General features: G+C 41.1%; 1 pseudogene; it reads right to left on the bottom strand.

The window, feature by feature from the left end:
* Positions 1-8,152: 8,152 nt before the first annotated feature.
* LOC118836361 lies at positions 8,153-12,539 on the bottom strand (annotated as a pseudogene).
* Positions 12,540-21,159: the final 8,620 nt, after the last annotated feature.

The raw sequence follows: 21,159 nt of genomic DNA, 5'->3' as shown, positions 1-21,159 counted from the left end.
ATCAAATAGCCCTTTGACTGTTCAAGGTTGGCCTGTATCTTCCCCATGATGAAGAGGAAACTGACACTCAGAGTGTTCAAGTGACTAGCCCTTAGTCACACAGCAAGTAACTGTGAAGAAGGCATCCAAATTTCAGTACATTAAGTGAAGGGCTCAAGAAAAATGAGGTTTAAATGGCAGGCAAAGGAATTCCAGGATCAAGGGACCAGATGCAATAACGCACCTTCTCTTTTGTTCATGCAAGATGAAATTGCAAGATTTAGTGGCTTTAGAGATGATCTGGTCCTACAACCTCATTTAACAATGGAAGAGAAGAGACTCAAAGACAGTAGTGAGCTGTTCAGCATCACACAGGGAGGAAACAGAAATTCTGGGATTCAAATGTAGGTCTTCTGGCCCCAAATCCAGTGCTCTACCTTCCTCTGCCTCAGGCACAACCCAGGTTCAGCTACAAGATTCTCAAAGTGTGTACATCTGAAAGAGAACACAGCTCCCTCCTTCATCTATCTCGAAGACTTCAATGGGGTGTCCTGGTGCCACAGGGCCTTAGGTCAAAGGGATTTGGGGCCATGTGTTGCAGCATCATTAAGTATAAATTTGTGGTGAACCTCTCTCTTTCCTCTTTCCTCAGGTGCGTGAGGGTAAGCCTAGGTCCCTGTATATCTACTAATCTCTCTAGGAAACTGAGGTCCACTTCCCAAGAGCTTTGTCCATTGCCCCTCTGTCAGAGGGGTGGAAGGTAAATTTCATCAGCCATCTTTTGAAGTCATGATTGGACCCTCTATGGCCCAAGTTCTGAGACTTTCTGGATTTCTTCACCTATACATTATTGTTGTGTATGAATTGGTCTCCCTGTTCTGGTTCATACTCGAGATGATGTCTACAGCCAAAGATTCCTGGATTCATGAAATCTAAGAGCATAAGACCAGGGGATTCTTAGACTCTGTGAATCTCAACATCTCAGGACTATCCAGATATGATGGGTCACCTGCACCTTAGTTTGGCAGAAAAAGAAAAAGAAGACAGATATGAAAGTGCTCAAAATATTGAAGCCCTTGGGGACCAACAGAATATGCACCCAAATTCATTCCATGGGGCATCTTGGCTTCTAACCAACTCAGGCACACATAGCTCCTGCTCCTTTGATTCCTCTCAATCCTTTCTTGGAGGTCTGGGTGCCCCTGGGTACCTGGAAACTTTCCTTCTCCTCAATCCAGCTCATTTCTCTCTTTTCTGGTTGGCTTTCCCCATTGACTCAGATGTCTCAGCTTTTTCCCCTGAGAGATGTCTTGGAACCCTCCTTAATGAAGGGAAAAAGACGGGCTGTCAGAATATCCCTAGGGTCTTTCCCCTCTTCTTTGGACTTGATGATTCTTCCAGGGACAGATATAGGCATAAACATCCATTCTGGTGATGTCCAACATCTGGGGATGGAGAAAAGACATGTCACTGGCATCCTGGAATAGAGGTTGAGACTAGGAGGACTCTTTCCTCTCCCAACCCTGCCTCCACCTCCCTCCATCCTGCCCTGTTCCTGTTCCCTGTCCCATCAGCAACAAGAAGTTCATCCTCAACCAGCATTTTGAACTCTCCCTTGGTCCCTGAGAGAGGCCTGGCACATACATGATAGGGAATCTCAGACGGGATTTCAGAGGAAGTAGGGGAGGATACAAGGCCCAGCGGAGGGGAAAGCAACAGCCAATCAAAGACTCCTAAAACCAAAGTTTGGAAAGAATTTAGGATAGAGAATGTTTGATCTAGAAGGAACTTTATGAGATGTGACAATAAGAAAGAGTCTTAGAGATCTCACAGTCATGGAACCTTTGAGTTAGAAGGAACTTCTGAGAGCATCAAGTTTGACCCAAACCCAAACACCAATGTCCTCTGCAACTCATGTGACAAGTGGTCATAGAGACTTTCTTGGAGACTCCCACAGTGGAGGAGGACACCATGTAGCAGGTAGTCCCAGTCCACCTTCATCCATTCAACAAGCACTTATTTAACACCTACTATATGCCAGACATTGTACCACAAACCCTGGGAAGACTTATTCTTTCTTGCCTGGAGCTCCCGCTATAGAAAAACCTTACTGTCCTGAGTGGTGGTGGCCTCAGCAACTGCCCACCACCCAAGCCCTGGGCTCAACTCATGACTCATTTCTATCCCTGGCTGCTCCTCACCAGTTGCCACGATTGATCCATAAAACAAAATTATCAGAACTTGACTCTTTCACTCCCGGATCTCTTAACCTGGGCACTCCCACCTTCATTCCCCACCACTACCACCACCATTATCTCCTGCTTTCCAGTTCTAGAACCATAACCAAATCAACTCTGGCCTGACTTCTGATTCTATTTATCAGCCCTTTAATTTCTCAAAGCAAAATGTCCCTATCTGGCCACCATTCCCTGATATGTGCCATGTAAACATAGTCTCATTGTGGACAATGAGCATTTTTACATACATTACTAAATTCTTCACCTATCCCAGTGCTTCTCACACAGCAAACACTAAATATGATTTGAATATGAATCATTCACTGAATGAATGATTTTTCATTTTCATTCCTTCATTCCCTTAGTCATGGAATAAACAGAGAAGACTGAGATAGTCTTGCAGTCAAGGAGATAATATTCTACTGGGAGGAAACCATTAGTAAAGAGAAAATCAGATATCAAACATATAGAGAAGGATCACCAGAGGGAGGGCATGAGCAATAGAAAGGAGCAGAGCAGCCTCCTCTTGGGTTGGCAGTTGAGCTGGACTAGGCAGGAGGGTCAGGATTCCATGAGAAGGGGGTGAAGAGAGAGCACCTTCCAGGCCTGGGACATAGCCTGAACAGAGGCCTGGAGAGGACAGGTGGAAGGTGGTGTCTAGAGTGGCTAATTATATTGAACCTTTGAGTTCAGGAAAGACAATGAAGTATAATAAATCTAGAAACACTGACCTAAGAGCCATCCAAGGAGCAAGGGGTAGTGGGTAAAGACGACCTGGAAGTCAGAAGGAGCTCATTTCAGGTCTGGCCTCTGACACAAACTGGTCATAGGAACCTGGGGCAAGTCTTTTAAAGTTTCAATGGCCAGCAGAACTCTAAGACTACAGGCTGCCTCTCAACATTGAGAATGGGAGTTCCCCACACCCAAGAAATCAGAGACTGGACCTAAACAAACAAGGGGTGATTAGGGAGCCACTAAACCTTCTTGATTCAGGAAGTGACACTGTTAAACCTATGCTTTAGAAATCTGTTTGCCAGCTGTGCGGAGAAGAGGGAAGACCCTGGACCTTGGGACATCAATGAGGAAGCTGTTGTAATAGTCCAGGGCTGAGTTAATGATGTCTTCAACTAGAGTATTATCATGTTTGAGAGGAAGGATGGGGGTGGAGGGGCCAGATGACTTGGTATTTCCTTTCTGGGAAATTTCCTGACATCAAGCCTGAATTGACCTCCACAAATTCCATTCTTTGCTCCCTATTGTACCCTGTGGGGCCAAGGAGGGTCAATCTAATGTCTCCTTCACTTGACCTCCCTCCAGAGACAGTTAGCAGGTCCCCACCTACTACCACATCTCCTCCCAAAGTCTTTTCTTTTGCAGGCTGGCCCCAACCATATCCCTTCAAAATGCTAGGGCATATTCACCCTTTTTAAAAATCCACTTTCAGACACTCTCCAGCTCATCAGGGCGCATCCTTCAATGCCTCAGGCATATTAAAGTGCTTAAGGCACAGGGCCAGGAAGCATCTCAAGATCTGCCCAAAGGGGCCCCTTCCCACTCCCTAATAGATACTCTAAAGTCCTGGAAGTGAGTGAAGGCAGAACTGAGGCTTTTAGGCAAACAGGGTTTTCATACAGGATAGTATCCTTACCTGGAGGGAGGGAAAGCCAGACAGGTTTTCTTGGTGTATCCTGAGCCTGAATTCCATGAGTGACTGACCCTTCCTCCTTCTCACCCCTACTCACCCAGCAAACAGATGAAGAGGATGCAAGTGAATTCCTTCCTCCTCATCTCGCCATAGAGAATCAGTCAATAAGCATTCATTTAGTGTCTATTAGTGGTAGGTGCTGTGCTAAGCATTGGGGATTCAAAGAAAAGCAGAAGACAATCCCTGCCCTCAAGAAGATTATAGTCTAAAGGATGAAACAACTTGCCAACGGTGTACAAACAAGATACAGACAGGATAAATTGAAGAGACAATCAACAGAAGGATTGTGTGTGGTTTGTCCTTTATTCTTGAAGACCATGACATCAGGGAGATGATGACATGACTTGCAATTGACTTTGATTTGAGAGAGGGAGGGCTATGTGAAGTCACCAGCCTCACTTTTACTTTTCAAGGAAAACCTATGAAATGTCTTTCCAACAGGGGCTAACTCCTTTTGGTTTTCTTTGGTAGGAAGACTATGAAGCCTCTTCACAGACTTCATAGAATTCAGCTCTTAAAATAGTCCTGCATTCCCTTCAATTTAAACAGTATTCTTAATATGTCACTTAACTAGGTACTGCCAAAGTCCCTAATATTTAGAGGATTAAGAATTAAGTTACTAATTGTGCATGGCTTAGGGGTAGTAGCTCTCAACATTCTCTACTCTCTTTTACACTGCTCTGTTCACTTCCTGACTTGATACTTAACATCTGTGTGACCTGGAGAAAATATCCTTATGCCACAATCCTGTGCCATCTTTAGTTGTTCTGATAGTTATCTCTTTGAAAAGCAAAAGAAAGAAGACTGTAGTGGGAGATATATCTGCCAATGTCACCATTAGGTGCTGGTTTCATTGTTTGGTTCCTTTACCTACCATGTTTGCGTGCTGAATGGTTCTCCATTGGAAGGTGGTGTTTGCTGGCCCTTAAGAAGTAATGGACATGTGGAAATGACATTCCCAAGTACAGTAAAAGAGTTCCCTGAGCTATAAGGCATTTAGAAGAGAGGCAAGACGTCTTTGGATACTCTCAGGCTTCATGCCCCATCCCTAAATACAACCTCTTTTCTGTTAGTTTCTTCACCTATTAGTCCCCTAATTAGTCTCCTACTCAGTTTGTCCATGCAGTCTGGATCTGCCTCAGTGACCTTTTCCCTGACTTGATCTCTCACTAGGTTATGAATAATAACCTATCTCCTTTCTCTCTGCAGCCCCTCGCATTATTTCCCTCTGTGCTTTCTTGGACCTCAGTTCCTTTGTTCGAAGGTCAGAAGAATGATTAGACTTAGGGTCCCCACCCCAATGGGAAGTCAACACCTATTTCCAAGAGGCAATCAGGTGTGAGGGAAAGGGGAGCATGAAAACCCAGAGGAAGCCACCCAAGAGAATTAGTGCTGAAAAGTAAGAGTTTGGGAAGGTAGACCAGGTCCAAAGTGGGTACAGAAGACCATACTGGTTTCTCTCCCCCATTGAGGGAGACAGACTAGGATGGTTGGAAACAAGGAGCAGCATCATTCTACCTTCCATGCTTTCAATGAAATAGATGAGGACACTGATCAGGGCCACTCCATCTAGGACTCCAATCACAATGTGGACGTTGGCCCCTCTGCATAGTGAAGAGCCATCACCCATTACCTGCTATGGACATAGAAGAGAAAATGAACCTTGAGTGGTTTGGAAGGGCACCCAACATGAAGTGCTAGCACTTGTGCACAGTGCTTGGCACTCTGTACATAATAAATGTTTGTTGATCAATGTAGCAGACTTGGCTTTTGTCCTTCAGAACCTGGATATCCCCTTGGCAAGATCACATTGCAGGGTATCTGTTAAACAATTGGGGACACCTGAATTTTGGGTGAGCGCATCAGACTCTACATACCCGACCTCTGAACTCATGATTTTCTCCCAACATTTTGCCCACTGCCCTCCTCTGTTTCAGCTGATGGTACAATCAACCTTTCAGTCACCCAGGTTCAAATTGGGATACATCTTTAATCTTTTCTCTCCTCTAAGCCTCATATCTAGTCAATTTCTATGATGTTCTCCCTAATGTTATGGTTGTTTGTGTTGATGCTACTTGCATAGTATCTCTCACATCTACCTCCTCTTCTCAGCTTCTACTCCAGACCTCCTCATTTCTTCACTTCTAGATAGTGGCAATAGTTTTCTGACCAGTTTTTGCCTCTGTTTTCTCACCTCTCTAATTCCTCCTTCATACCACTATCCAAATCTAAACTTCCTTAAGCACCATCCTGATTATGTCACCTACCTCTTTGAAACTCTTCAAACAACTATCTCTCACATTAATTCCTGAAAGGCAGTGCATTGGAACAGAAAGAGCTCGGGGTTTGGAATCTGGAGACCTGGATTAGAATCCTAACCCTGTTACTTGCTAGCTCTGACATCTTGGCAATTTTTTCTCTTCTCTGGACCTCAATTTCCCAATCTAGAAAGTGGTGCAGCGTGGGCTAGATGACTATCTGTAACACTTATCCCAGTCTTGAATCCTGTGACCTTACCTTTCTCTCCTTCCTCACTAGCCTGGACAAATTCAAGCCCTCATCATTTGTCATCTGAATTTTTTCAGTAGCCCCCTTACTGCTCTTCCTGCCTCTAGTCCCCCAACTTGTGTCCTTTATCTTTGTATTTCAATTGGTCAATGTACTGTCCTTGATTAGGATTACCATCTGCTACAGGATGGGCTAAGGTTTACTCATGGAAATGGGATCACTTACCCTACACAAGAAGGGGAATGACAAAACAGTCCTTGACTCAATAGTTTTTTTAGAATTAAGTTATCTAGTCTATAATTTTCCATCTTTTCTTCAAAGGGCCTTTACTAAAGAAAATTTTATTACATTTTGATAGATGTGTTTAATACTTCTCTTCTTTCCATTTGTTCATGAGGGTGTTATGCCCTAAGAGGAGGAGAATTTTTTCTATTTTCACTTTGCCTTCTGGTTCTAGTGGTTCTGGACAATTTTCTTTCACGATTTTTAAAAATTTAATGTTTGAACTCTTTTTGATTCGTTCATATTTCTCCTTGAAGTATTTTCCAGGATTTTTTTGTTTATTCATTTTGTTTTTGCTTTGAGATACCTTACATTTTCGTCTATTTTTTTATTTTTAGTACTTGGACGTTGTTTTAAAATTTCTTGTTGTCTCATGGGATTATTAACTTCTGTTTGGTTCATTCTAATTTTTCATGAGTCTGCCACTCAGGTAACTGTTATTTCTCCTTCTAAGTCTTTCCTTCCTAAGTAGGAATATGAGACTGGGCAGAGTGCTGAATCTGCAGTCAAAAAGGCCTGAGCTACATGAATGTAATGGAACACTATTGTGCTGTAAGAAATAAGGAGTAGATAGACTTCATAAGGACCTGGGCAAACTTATATGATCTGATGATGAGTGAAGGAACCAGAGCCAGGAGAACATTGCACACAACCACAGACACATTGCTTCTGTGATGACTGACTTTGATAGATTTGGCTCTTCTCAACAATGCAAGATACTAAGCTCCAAAAGACTCATGATGGAAAAGGCTATCCACATTCAGAAAAAGAATTATGGAGTCTGAATGCAGATTGAAACATACTATTTGTTCCCTCTTTTTTAATTTAATTTAACTTTTGGTTTTGTTTCATCTTTCTCATGATTCATTTCATTGGTTATAATTCTTCTTTACAACTTGATTACTGGGAAAAACAAGTTTAATGTGAAGGTGTATGTAGTACCTTTATCAGATCACATGCTGTCTTTGGTGGGGAGGGGGAAGAGAGGTTGGGAAGAAAATTTGGAACTCAAAAACTTGTGTAACTGAGTGTTGTAAACTAAAAATAAAATAAACAATATATACCTTAAAAAAAAGAAGGCCTGAATTCAATAATTCAATTCCAGTCTCAGATACTTACCAGTTGTGTGATCCTGGATAAGCTACTTGACCTGTTTGCCTCATTTGCCTGAAAGCAGATAGATAGATAGATAGATAGATATGTGTGTATGTATATATGTATATGTACATGTACGTATGTATATGTATATGTATGTATGTATATATGAAGAGAGAGAGAGAGAGAATTTTTTTAAGCTACACAGGAAAAAAAAATGCTTCCCCCAGGCTTTTTAAGTACCCATTGAGTTGTATAAAGCCTCTTCTGTCCTAACATTTTCTTGAGTTCAAATAATATTTTCTTCCTTAAAAATGTAACCACCAGGGCTTTCATTTCAAATCATTCAATCTGTTTCCATGACAGCACTTCAAGATTGCCTAACTACCGTAAGTCTCATTATCTGACTGTGGAATTTCTCAGTCTTTTTTACATCTTGGGCCTGATCTGTCCTACATGGTTGGTTGGTTGGTGTCCTTCATTCTCAAAGAGGACCAAAATGACACCACTATGGTTGAGTCAAGATTCAATGTGGCTGACTATGGCTGATCAGGCCAATTCGAGCTCAGAATGCTCTTCCACAAGTCAGGCACAAATAGTCCATGTGAACACTTGGAGTGGATACTCCAAACTTGTGCATCCTGCATTTCCTTTGAGCTGTTTCAATTCTCCTTTGCTCATAGAGCACAGTACCTTCTCTGATGTGGACACACCATGCTTAGCAGTCCTGTGTCAATGTCTCCCACATCACACAATCAATTCTAAAGTTCTTGAGAGAGACCTTGAGAGTAGCCTTGTATCACTTCTTTGGACCAGCATGTAAACGCTTGCCCTGTGTGAGTTCTCCATAAAATAGTCTTTCTGGCAAGTGGACATTTTGCATTCAAACAATGTGGCCAGCCCATCAGAGTTATGCTCTCTGAAGCAAAGTTTGAACGCTTGGTGGTTCGAGTGAGGACCTCAGTGTCTAGTACTTTATCCTGCCAGGTGATCTTCAGAATATTCCTAAGGCAATTCAAATGGAAGCAATTCAGTTTCCTAGCATGGAGCTGGTAGACAGTCCTAGTTTCACAGGCATACAACAATGAGGTCAGCACCACAGGTCTGTAGACCTTCAGTTTGGCAGTCAGTCTAATACCTGTTCTCTCCCACACTTTCCTTTGGAGCCTCCCAAACACTGAGCTAGCTCTGGCAATGCATGCATAAACTTCATTATCAATGTGTACATCCCTGGAAAGTACACTACCAAGGTAAGTGAACTTATCCACAGCATTCAAAACTTCTCCATTTGCTGTAACTGATGGTTCCATGTATGGATGATGTGGTGGTGGCTGATGGGGCACCTGTGTTTTCTTGGTGTTGTTAGGCCAGAATTAGCACAAACATCAGAGAATTGATCCATACTTCATTGCATTTCAGCTTCAGAGGTTGCATTGAGTGCACAATCATCTGCAAACAGAAAATCATGCACCAACACTCTCTCCACTTTGGTCTTGGCTTGTAGCCTTTTCAAGTTGAATAATTTACCATCAGTTGAATAATTTATCATTGAAAACATTTGACAACATGGCTGAAAACATTATGCTAAAAAGTGTGGGAGCAAGCACACAGCCTTGTTTCACTCCACTGGTGACTGGGAAGGCACGAGAGCATTGTCCATCATCTAGAACCCAGGCCAGCATGCCATCATGAAATTGACATACAATACCGATGAACTCCCTGGGCAACCAAATTTTGACATAATTTTCCATAAGCCCTCATGACTAACAGTATCAAAGGCCTTGGTCAGATCTACAAATGTTGTATACAGACCTTTGTTCTGCTCCTGGCATTTCTCCTGGAGTTGTCAGACAGCAAACACCATGTCAACTGTTCCTTGGCCCTTTCTGAAGCCACACTGGCTCTCAAGCAGATGACCGTTTTCCAGGTGAAGGATCAGCCTATTAAGAAGGACTCTAGCAAGAGTCTTGACAGCAATGACTAACAGAGAGACCCCCCCATGATTGTCACAGGGCAATCTATTTCCTTTACCTTTATAGGGATAGACAATGGAGGCATCCTTGAACTCTAGGGGGATAACCTCCTTTTGTCTTATAACCTGGAAAATTTCAGTCAGCTTATGCATGAGCAATGGATCCCCTATCTTGTAAATCTCAGCTGGAATAGAATCAGCACCAGGTGCTTTGCCACATGAAAGGAGCCTAATGGCATTCAAAACCTCTTCTTCAATTGGAGCTTCAGTTAGGGAGGGATTGACTTCAACCTGAGGTAAACAGTCAATGGCCTCAGCGTTGATTTATGATGGTCTGTTGAGAATGCTATGGAAGTGTTCAGCCCATCTCTCCAGAATCTTATCCTTATCACTAATCAATGTGCCTCCTTTAGCACTGGGTAGTTGAGATGTACCATAGGTCTTTGGCCCAAAAATAGCCTTCAGGGCATCATAAAAGTGCTTTGGATTATTACTAGCAGCATAAAACTGAATTTCATCTGCCTTCTTACTGAGCCAAGAATCCTGTATCTCTCTAAGCTTTGCTTGTACTTTACTTTTGATGGAATTAAATGCTGCCTTCTTAGAGATGGATAAGTGATCCTTCTGGTAAATCCTGTGGAGTTCCCATTTTTCATTTACCAGCTTCTGAATTTCCCTATCATTTTCATCAAACCAGTCTTGGTGTTTGTGAGTGTTCTGACCCAGATGAGCAAATGCAGTGCTGTACACCAAATCTCTGAAAGCTGCTCACTCCTTTTCTGCTCCACTGTTGCCAACTGTGTGTTGGCTCAACTTTTCCTCCAAGTTAGCAACAAACTATCCCCACTCAGAGAGGAGCTCTAATTTGTTGACATTAATTCTTTTGGTAGTCATTTTGCCTTGGAGGCACCACTTTTGCTGAATGCAAATATTTAACTGTGAAAGAATAAGTCTGTGATCAGTCCAGCACTCTGCACCACACATTGCCTTCATCACTCTCACATCCTGTCTGTCTCTTTTTACAATCACATAGTCTATTAAATGCCAATGTTTGCTGTGAGGGTGCATCCATGAAGTTTTGTTGTGTTTAGGTAAACAGAAGACAGTGCTGGTGATGAGAAGGTCATGAGATGCACAAGTTTTCAGTAGTAAGTGACCATCGCTGTTGCTGTTTCCACCTCCATTCCTCCCTAGGACTTCCTGCCAAGTCTGGTAGTCTGAACCTACTCTAGCATTAAAGTCACCCAGAATTATAAGCTTGTTCTCTTTTGGCACATTGATGATAAGGGTCTCCAGGTCTTCATAAAATTTTTCTTTGACCTCATCAGGGTTTGTCATAGTGGGAGCATAGGCAATGATGACGATGGCATGATGTTTTCATGCAAGTGGCAATCACATTGTCATGAGCCTGTCATTTACTCCTTTTGACAGGCATACAAGCTTGTTGACTAGATTCATTTTGATTGCAAAACCTACATCAGCTTCATAGTACTCCTCTTCACTGTGGCCACTGCAGAAAAATGTGTGTCCATCTCCAACATCAGTAAGCTGGCCTTCATTTGCCAGCCTTGTTTCACTCAGGGCTGCTATTTGGATGCACGATGAGTTCTCTTGCAACAAGAGCTGTTAATCTTTCAGGTCTACTGGATTTTGTGTCGTCTATAGGTGTGTACACATTCTGTGTGCCAATGGTGAGTGGAATCGTCTTTGCAGATGTTTTTGTACATTTCTTTATGTTTCCATCACAGAGTAGGATTCCCCACCTGCCACAGTAATCAAGCCAAGGTTGGGTAAGCAGACAATTTTTAGGGCACCTTTTCTAGCCCCTTCCTCACACCAGGAGGTGAGCAGTGTGGTCCTTAAAAGGTTGCTCTGACACCCAGGTGGCTACTGAATCCCACTGCTGCTTCCAGTGAGGAATAGTCCTATAGACCACCTGTGTGCAGTATTGTGACTACAGCTCCCAGTGTATCCGCACCTACTACTTCATCACCTGCCTGTCACCATAGAACTTTGAGATAGGTATAATGGTAAAATGATATCGGTGATGTCTTTTGATTCGTGCATAAATTGGATTTAAGTGAGGCAGAGTTGCATGAAGTCATGGGCCTCACTCTCTCCTCCAGAGTCATCACAGTCCAGTGGCAGGACAGAATCAAGACAGCTGGTGATGGCTCAAGATGCAATGGATGACCTTGGCATCTTTGATGTCTAACAAAGCTCTAAGTGCTCCACAGCACCTGCTTCAGCTGCCTTCATGGCTATTGGAACAAATTGTTCTCATTCGCCCATTCCACCAGAGCAAGTACTCACATGCTTGGGGTAGACACCCCCCTAACTCACCAATGGAGTTTACCAGGGTGTAGCAGATGCACATGCTACAGCTTCTTGGAACCACAGGTGAGAGTTAGATGGAACAGGTGGACAGCCAAGGTGGAAAACAGCCCTGAAAAGGGCTCAGCAGTCATCATACCAGGGATGCCAGTCCTCCCTGAACACACCCTACACCCTAGATACCAGATAAACTAAACCAGCTGTTAGTTTGATACATAGATTCCCATCTTAGTGCCTATATTTGAAAACCACACATGCCTTCATTGGATCAGCGAGGCAAAGCTAAACAGCTTTATGAATTCCTCATAGGTCTGGTTCTGTGGCACAGTGAGGCTAGAGCAGCATGGGTAAGAAGAGACCAGGCCACAAAAGCCAACACTGCTGAAACTCACTCAACCAAGTCAGTGATTTCCTCACAGACCCCCATAGTACGAGGACAACAATAGCAGTGAACTCCTGGGGTTCTTGTGAAAATAAAATAAGGTAATATTTGTAAAGTGCTTGGTACAACTTAAAGTTCTCTATAAATGCTATTTATGAAGTAATTTAAACTCTTAAAAAGACCTATTGCTTCATTTCTTCCAGGAAGGCTAGTTGACCTTGTATCCAAACTGTGGTGGTTGTTTTTAAATTTGAACCTTTGCTTGAAGATAGTTTGGATTCATTTTTTCCTGGGTTTGCATCTTGGGCATTCCTGTTTCCATAACAGCTTTTTTTTGCCTTTCTTTTAATTTTTTATTTTTGCACACTGTTTTGAAACATGCCAAAACTGAGGTGGCTAATGGTCTTTTACTATGTTGCAACAGTAGCCAAATTAAATGCTTAACAAAAATATCTTAGTGTGACATCTTTAAAGTTGAACCTTCATTCTGATGCTGGGAAATTATTTAAAAATTGGGGTTCTGGGTTTTTTTGGTGTTTTGTTTTGTTTTGGTGGGGATTGGGGAGTACGCCTGTGATTTTTATAGGCATAGGGAGCTCCTTCTACACAGATCAGTACCTACTCTTTAACAGAGTTTTAGAGAGCTGTCTGAGGGCACTGAGACTTTAAATGGAGCATAAAAGAGAGAGAGAGCCTGGGAGTCAGGAAGATTGGTTTTAAGTCCTGCCTCTGACACAGACTTGACTGTGTGATCCTGGATGAGTGCTGTAGTGGTTACAAATGTAAAAATGATCAATCTTTAGTCATTTACTTGTAGTTCCTTAGCCATCACAACAGATAATTAGACTAGCTATGACATCATTTTTAGCATCTTTGTTACTTTTAAGAAGTTACCAAAAGCAAAAAAGGGGTACAAATAGGTTATACATTGATACAACAGTTCAATTAGCACTCAGACCTCTGAGAAGCTCTCTACAAGTGGACCAAGTATAACAGAGGCTTCTGTAATAACAATTTTCAGTCCCATGGTGGATATTGATCACTCCTATTCATTTATGAAAAAAGTTTCTTATCACAGACAACTGGATTCAAAAGTTATGCTGTTATCTTGAATTATAGTTCAGTGAGATGGTGAAATCTTGTAGGATTAAAAACAGTCTAAATCTGGAAAACACACCTACATTTTAGGTATGGCTTCAAAGAAGATATATAACATTTCCACAAATAATTACCTTCGTTATGGTGCAAAATTAATTTCCATTAGCATGTCTTATATTTATCGGTCAGAAATGTGTTTTGTCAGACAAAATTGTACCTGTGGAGAAACATATTCAATAAAAATTACCTTAAAATCTAAGTTAAGGTTGAAATGCAAACTAAAGAAGCTATTTAGTTTCTTTTAAAAGCCAGATGCATAAAAAAAAAAGCCAGATGCATTGCCCAGAATAAAGATAACCAATTTCTCCTTTTCAAATAGTGCTGCAAATTTACAAGAGATCGTATTTACAAATTTTGCCCACCATCAACATCTCTAATAGCAGGAGTGAAACATGGATGGCCATCATCACCAATATTATTCAATATTTTACTGGAAATGTTAGCAATAGTAATAAGAGAAAAAAATGAAATGAAGGAACCAGAATGTCAAGGAAGAAATAAAACTATATCTTTTTGTAGATGATATGATGGTATACCTGGCATATCTTAGACATTAACTAAAAATTAGTTGAAACAATTAATTTTTAAAAAGTAGCAGAACATAAATGAAACACATGTAAATCATCAGTGTACATATATACATATATGTATATACATGTATATATATGTATATATATATCACCAATATCACCAACAAAGACCTGCAAATCATCAGCATTTCTATGTATCAGCAGCAAAGCCTTGCAAGAAGAGATAGGAAGAGAAATTTCATTTTAGTTTGTTTAATTTATTTTTTATTTTTAGTTTACAAAACTCAGGTCCATGAGTTTCTGAATTCCAAATTTTCTCCCTCCCCCTCTCCCTCCCCCTCCCCCCACAAGATGGCATATAATCCAATATAGGTTCTACATACACCTTCACATTGAAATTATTTTTGCAATAGTCAAGTTGTAAAGAAGAATTATAACCAATGGAATAAACATTAGGAAGAAGAAACAAAACCAAAAAAGAAAAAGAGAGGGCAAATAGTTTGCTTCAAACTGCATTCAGACTCCCTAATTCTCTGGATGTGGATAGCTTTTTCCATCATGGGTCCTCTGGAGCCATCTTTGAACCTTGTATTACTGAGAAGAGCCAAGTCTATCAAAGTTAGTCATCATACATACCATGTGTCTGTAATCGTGTATAATGTTCTCCTGGTTCTGCTTCCCCCACTCAGCATCAGATCATATAAGACTCTCCAGGTTATAATGAAGTCTATCTGCTCCTCATTTTTCATAGCACAATAGTATTGCATTCCATTCATAAACCACAACTTGTTTAGCCATTCACCAGTTGATGGGCATCCCCTTGCTTTCCAATTCTTTGCCACCACAAAAAGAGCTGCTATAAATATTTTTTGTATACACGGGTCCTTTTCTCACTTGTAGGGAGGGTCTCTTTGGGATATATTCCTAGAAGTGGTATTTCTGGGTCAAAGGGTATCCACATTTTTATAGCCCTTTGGGCATAGTTCCAAATTGCTCTCCAGAATGGTTTGGATCAGTTCACAACTCTGCCAACAATGAAATAGTGCTCCAATTCTCCCAGTCTTCTCCAGCACTTATAATTTTCCTGTTTTGTCATGTTAGTCAATAGGAAAGGAGAGATATGGCACCTAAGAGTTATTTTTATATGCATTTCTCTAATCGATAGTGACTTAGAGAATTTTTTCATACGACTATAGATATCTTTAATTTCTTCCTTTGAAAACTGCCCGTTCATATCCTTTGACCATTTATCAATAGGGGAATGACTTGTATTCTTATAAATTTGACTCAGTTCACTGTATATTTTAGAGATGAGGCTTTTATCAGAGACACTGGTTGTAAAAATTCTTTCCCAATTTTCTGCTTCCTTCTTAATCTTGGTTGCATTGGCTTTGTTTGTACAAAACTTTTCAATTTAATGTAATCAAAATTATCTATTTTACATTTCATAATGCTCTCTATCTCTTTTTTGGCCATAAATTCTTCTGTTCCCCATAAATCTGACAGGTAAACTATTCCTTGCTCTCCCAAATTGCTTGTAGTATCAGCCTTTATATCTAAATTGTGAACCCACTTTGATTTTATTTTGGTATACAGTGTAAGATATTGGTCTATGCCCAGTTTCTCTCACATTATTTTCCAGTTTTCCCAGCAGTTTTTGTGAAATAGTGAGTTCTTATCCCAGAAGCTGGAATTTTGGGGTTTATCAAAGAGTAAATTACTATAGTCATTGACTACTGTGCCTTGTATACCTAACCTGTTCCACTAATCCAGAAAAAAGCTTTTGACAAAATACAGTACCCGTTCCTATTAAAAACACCTGAAAACAGAGGAATAAATGGAGTCTTCCTTAAAATAAGTAGCATCTACCTAAAACTATCAGCAAGCATCATATGTAATGGCGATAAGCTAGATGCATTCCCAATATTCCTTGGAATTTTCAATTTGGGATCTCTTTCAGGAGGTGATCAGTGGATTTTTTTGATGGCTATTTTACCCTCTGGTTCTAGAACCTCAGTAGAGTTTCCCTTGATGATTTCTTGGAAGATACTGTCCAGGCTCTTTTTTTTATCATGGGTTTCTAGCAGACCAATGATTCTTAGATTTTCTCTCCTGGATCTCTTTTCCAGGTGAGTTGTTTTTCTAATGAGATATTTTAAGTTTTCTTCTAGTTTGTCATTCTTTAGATTTTGTTCTTGATGCCTCATAGAGTCATTAGCTCCTACTTGCCCAATTCTAATTTTTAACAAATTGTTTTCTTCAGTTAGCTTCTGTACCTCTCTTTCCATTTGACCAATTTTACTTTTCAAGGAGTTATTTTCTCCTGTTAGGTTCTCCTTATCCATTTTACTTTTTAAAGATTTGTATTCATCAGTGAATTTTTTCCCATTTGGTCCATCGTATTTTTAGAAGAATTGGTCAATTGTAGTAGCAATTTAGATTTGAAGATTTTTCCCACTCATTAATAGGCCATGTGACCTGCTTACATCACAGGAAGCCTAAGTCCCATGTGGTGGGAGGAGCTTGCTGGGAGGAAAAGGAAATTATGTCACAGGAAATGCTGAGAGAGGAAGCAGTTATGGCTGCCAATGCCTGCTAAGGGTCATCATGATAGAGCTGAACAGGCTGACTTAGCTGTACTGTGAGTTTGTTTTTGGGAAGACCTCAGCAGGGGGTCAGAGGAGTTTTAGGATGGTGAGGCTCCATGTTGTGATATTATGTATGGAATGCTTTACTGCTGTGATAGATTGGATAAATGGCTTGTGGGATATGGTTCTCTGGTGTCTGAATGAATTGTTTACTTCTACCTTCTATTTGGAAAGTCTCGTATACTTTGCAATGCAGAACTACATAGGCATTTTGACAATTATCATCTACATTGTTATTATTGCCTTACTGATACATCAATTTTTCTTTTACCTCTCTAATTTGGCTTTTAAAATCCTCCTTGAGCTCTTCCAGGAATGCTTTTTGGGCTTGAGATCAGTTCATATTCCCTTTTAAGGTTTCAGTTGTGGGTATAAAGTCAATGCTGTCCTCTTATGAATTTGTATTTTGATCTTCCCTGTCTCCATAGTAAGATTCTATGGTCTTTTTTTATTTTTCTAGTTTACTTCTTCATGGTGGTTGCCTTTTTTCTGGCTTTTAAAGTGTATCTCTGCTTCTGTGGCCCAGGGAGCTCTGTCCCAAGCTTCTTGTGCTGGGAACCAGGGTCTTGGTTGCTGTTTTTGTGTGCTGTGACCTCTGGTTTTGTCAGCTAGAAGCTATATAATGCTGTTGCTCACCTGGTGCTGAGCTGGAGTTGGCTGGTGTGTGCCAAGGATTGAGGTCTGGTGAAGTCTTTCTGAGTTTCCCTAGGGTTACACTGAAGCTTGCAGTGCGAGGTGTGGGGGAAGGGTGGTCTGGCTGCTGGAAGTCTCCTTTTCCCCTAAGGCTGCACTATAGCATAGGTGGCCTCTGCTGTTGTCTGTGCTGATGTCTTCCAATTCCCCTGGCTGTGCAAAGGCACACCTGGGGTCCTGGTTTTGGCACTTCCTGACTCCACCCCCTTGGGGCTCAGGAATTCCCACTGGTCTGCTGAGGTGGGGCTTGCTGGGATGCCTTCCATCCTGCCCTGGTCTCCTTCTGCCACCACAAGAGGAGCCATCTCTCTAGCTTCCTGAGCTAAAAGACTGCAGTGCCCCTACTTCTGGATCCACTATTCCAGGGTTTTCCTGGGGCAATATTCTCTAGTTTATTTAAGGTCAACAAAGGAGAGATGAGAGTACTTACAGTTTACTCCATCATCATGGCTCCCAAAAGGTCAGGAAGGTGACTTTCAAACATTTAGTCTGTGGGCTGATAAACCCAGGACTAACTGCTGCCACTGTCCACAAGCTCTGGGCTTCCATCTCACCCAACTTCAACAGACTCCCATCCTGTGCTGAGAGGCTTGGTAGTCACTACTGCTGTTGGTGATTCAGACTGCTGAGCCTGCTCCCACTCTGGTATGGTCAGGTGTAGTCCCATGCATGCTCTGCACTCTTCCAGCCTGGTGCAACATATTCTTCCTGTCAACCTTCCAGATTCTCCTGGGCTAAAAATCTTTCACACTCTGTCTCCTAGTGAATTCTACTTCTCTCAAATTTTTTCAGATTCACTTTTTTAGAGGTATCTGAAAGAATTTATGAGAGAGCTTGGGTACATCCCTGCTTTCACTCTGCCACCTTGGCTCTGCCCCTAGAAATTTCATTTCAAATAGCTGTAGGCAACATAAAATACCTGAGAGTACATCTGCCAAGAAAAATACAGGAACTATATTAACTTAACTATTAAAAAGTTCTATACAAATGATGTCAGATTTAAATAATTGGAAAAATATTAATTGTTCATGGATGAGCTGAGCCAAAATAATAAAAATGGCAATTCTACCTAATTTATTTATTTCAATACCTTCCCAATTAAACTACCAAAAAATTTTCTTGAACTAGAAAAAATAATTTAAAAGTTCATGTGGAAAAACAAAAAGTGAAGGATATCAAAGGAATTAATGAAAAAAATTTAAAGGAAGGTGGTCCAGCAGTACAAAATCTTAAACTATATTATAATGTGGTAATTATCAAAGTTCTATGGTACTGACTAAGAAATAAAATGGTGGACCAGCAGAATAGAGTGGGCATACAGTATACAGTAAATTGTTATAGTAACCTTATGTTTGATAAATGCAAAGATCTAAGTTTTGGGGATAAGGACTCACTTAGCAGCATCCTCCCAGTGAGCCAAGTTTGTCCTTTCCTCATCCCCCACCCCATGTCTAATTCATTCCCAATCCTTGTCCATTTTACCCCTATAGCATTTCTTGTATTCCCCACCTCTTATCTACTCACGCAGCCACCACTGTTTCAAGCTTCTATCACTCTTTGCCTGAACTACTGGAATGGCCTCCTAATTGGTCTTCCTGACTGTAGTCTCTCAGTTCGGCAGCCCATTGCTCCACACAACTGCCAAACTGATATTCCTAAAGCTCAGGACTGATCACACTATCTCTGTACTCAAGAAGTGGCTCCCTCTTGCCTTTGTGATAAAAGACAGACCCTTCTGTTTGACATTTAAAGCCTTTCATCATCATTCCCTTTCCTATACACTATTTTCCAGTCCAATTAGAGGAGCAATTGTCCTGAATACATGACACTCTATCTCCCACCTGTGCACCTTTGCATAGGCTGTCCTCTGTACCTGGAGTTCTCTCCCTGATTTTCTCCAACCCCCCTAGTAATCAGTCAGTCAGTCAAAAAGCTTTTATTAAGCAGTTACTATTTGACAGGTGCTGTGATAAGCACATGATCAAGTGAGATAATATTTGCCAAGTGCTTAGCTCAGTGTCCAGCCCAGAGTAGGTGAGTGATCCATGTGGATTCTTCCTAGCTGCTGGAGACTAAGAGAAAGGGCCCTGCCTTCAAGAAGCTTACATTCTAACAGGGGTGACAACAATCAATTAACTCTGTAAATACAAAATACTCTCAGAGAGACAGAAGAAAATCTGGGAGGGAAGGATTTCTGAGGTCCCTTCAAGCCAGTGTAAGTTCCCTCTCTTAAATTTTTACATCTAGTGCTTGAGAATTTAGAGCTCAAAGTCTAGGACAGGTATTTTTATTATTATTATTACAATATATTTATGTATTATATATTAGTATTATTATATAATGATAATAAGCCATCATCATCATCATGATAACATTGATATAGTGTGTTAAGGTTTGGAAAGCATTTTATATATGCTATCTCATTTGATACAAAATAAATGCCTTGGGACATCTGAAGTGAAAGGCCCTTACTGACCAGAAGGACTGAGGACAACTTCCTGTAAAAGATGTCCTTTGAGTAGGTCTTTCCTGGAAGGAAAGAATTTCAACAGATAAAAAGGAAGAGGAAGGATGTTCTGGGTATGGGGAAACAGCTTAAGCAAAGGCCTGAAGGAGGGCTATTACGTGATGTGCTTGAGGAAGGCAAGTTGTCTGGTTTAGCCAAAGTGGAGTAGGATAAGATTGGGCTAGAAAAGTATAGTGATACCAAAAGAATGCTATATACAGTAATAACAATACTGTTTTAAGAATAATTTTTTTAAAAGAGTAGAGAAGCAAAGCAGCATGATTGGTTCCTAGCCAGCTGGATATAGCAGGCTCTCACCAATCAGGACAATATGGTCCTGGGCTAATGTTCTAGTGTGGAGGGTTCAGTAATTTGGCAGAAAGAAGGGTTGAGGCTGGGGCCAACTAGAGAGAAAGGGCTCTCTCTCTAGTTAACATAATCACAAATTCAGTGCAGAATTTCTGGCTTGAAGGTGAGACAGGGAAAAAATGTAGCTAGAGACCTCAGACCTAGGGACATAGACTCAGGTGGGGATAATGGGGGTGAACCCAGGCCACTTGACTCAGTGGGTGGAGACTCAGGAATACCAACTACAAAAAAACTGCTGGGGAGGCAGCACTAGTTGGGGGAAACTCGAGTGGTGACAGGCCAAGGGTAAGGTCACCTGGAAAACAGCTATATGGCTTCTTATTTTAACTAATTATTCTGTCTAGGTCCTAAACTCAATGCTCTGTTTTATCTACTGAAGCAGGACAAATGCAGTCAAAGTGCTTAAAAATTCTGTACCCCAGGACAACACTTTGATTGTCCTGCTCTAGTTACAACCCTGGTTCCTTTTTTGGAGAGTTGTATTTGTGATTTTCAATTTAGTCATTATATTAAAGATGACTTGACCATCAAAAAAAAAGAGAATAATTTTGGAGGACAGACCCAAGATGGTGAAGAGAAGTCAGGAAGCTGACTGAGCTATCCCTACTTTCTCTCAAAATAACTTTAAATCAAGCCTCTAAATAAATTCTGGCCCAATAGAATGCACAAAAAGACAGTGAAACAATTTTCCAAGCCAAGATAACTTAGAAAGACTGAAAGAAAGGTCTGTCTCACTTGAGTAAAGGGGGAGCATACATAGT

The sequence above is a fragment of the Trichosurus vulpecula genome, chromosome 2 (assembly GCF_011100635.1).
Source record: "Trichosurus vulpecula isolate mTriVul1 chromosome 2, mTriVul1.pri, whole genome shotgun sequence".
NCBI lineage: Eukaryota > Metazoa > Chordata > Mammalia > Diprotodontia > Phalangeridae > Trichosurus > Trichosurus vulpecula.
This window is presented reverse-complemented; position numbering and strand designations above follow the sequence as displayed.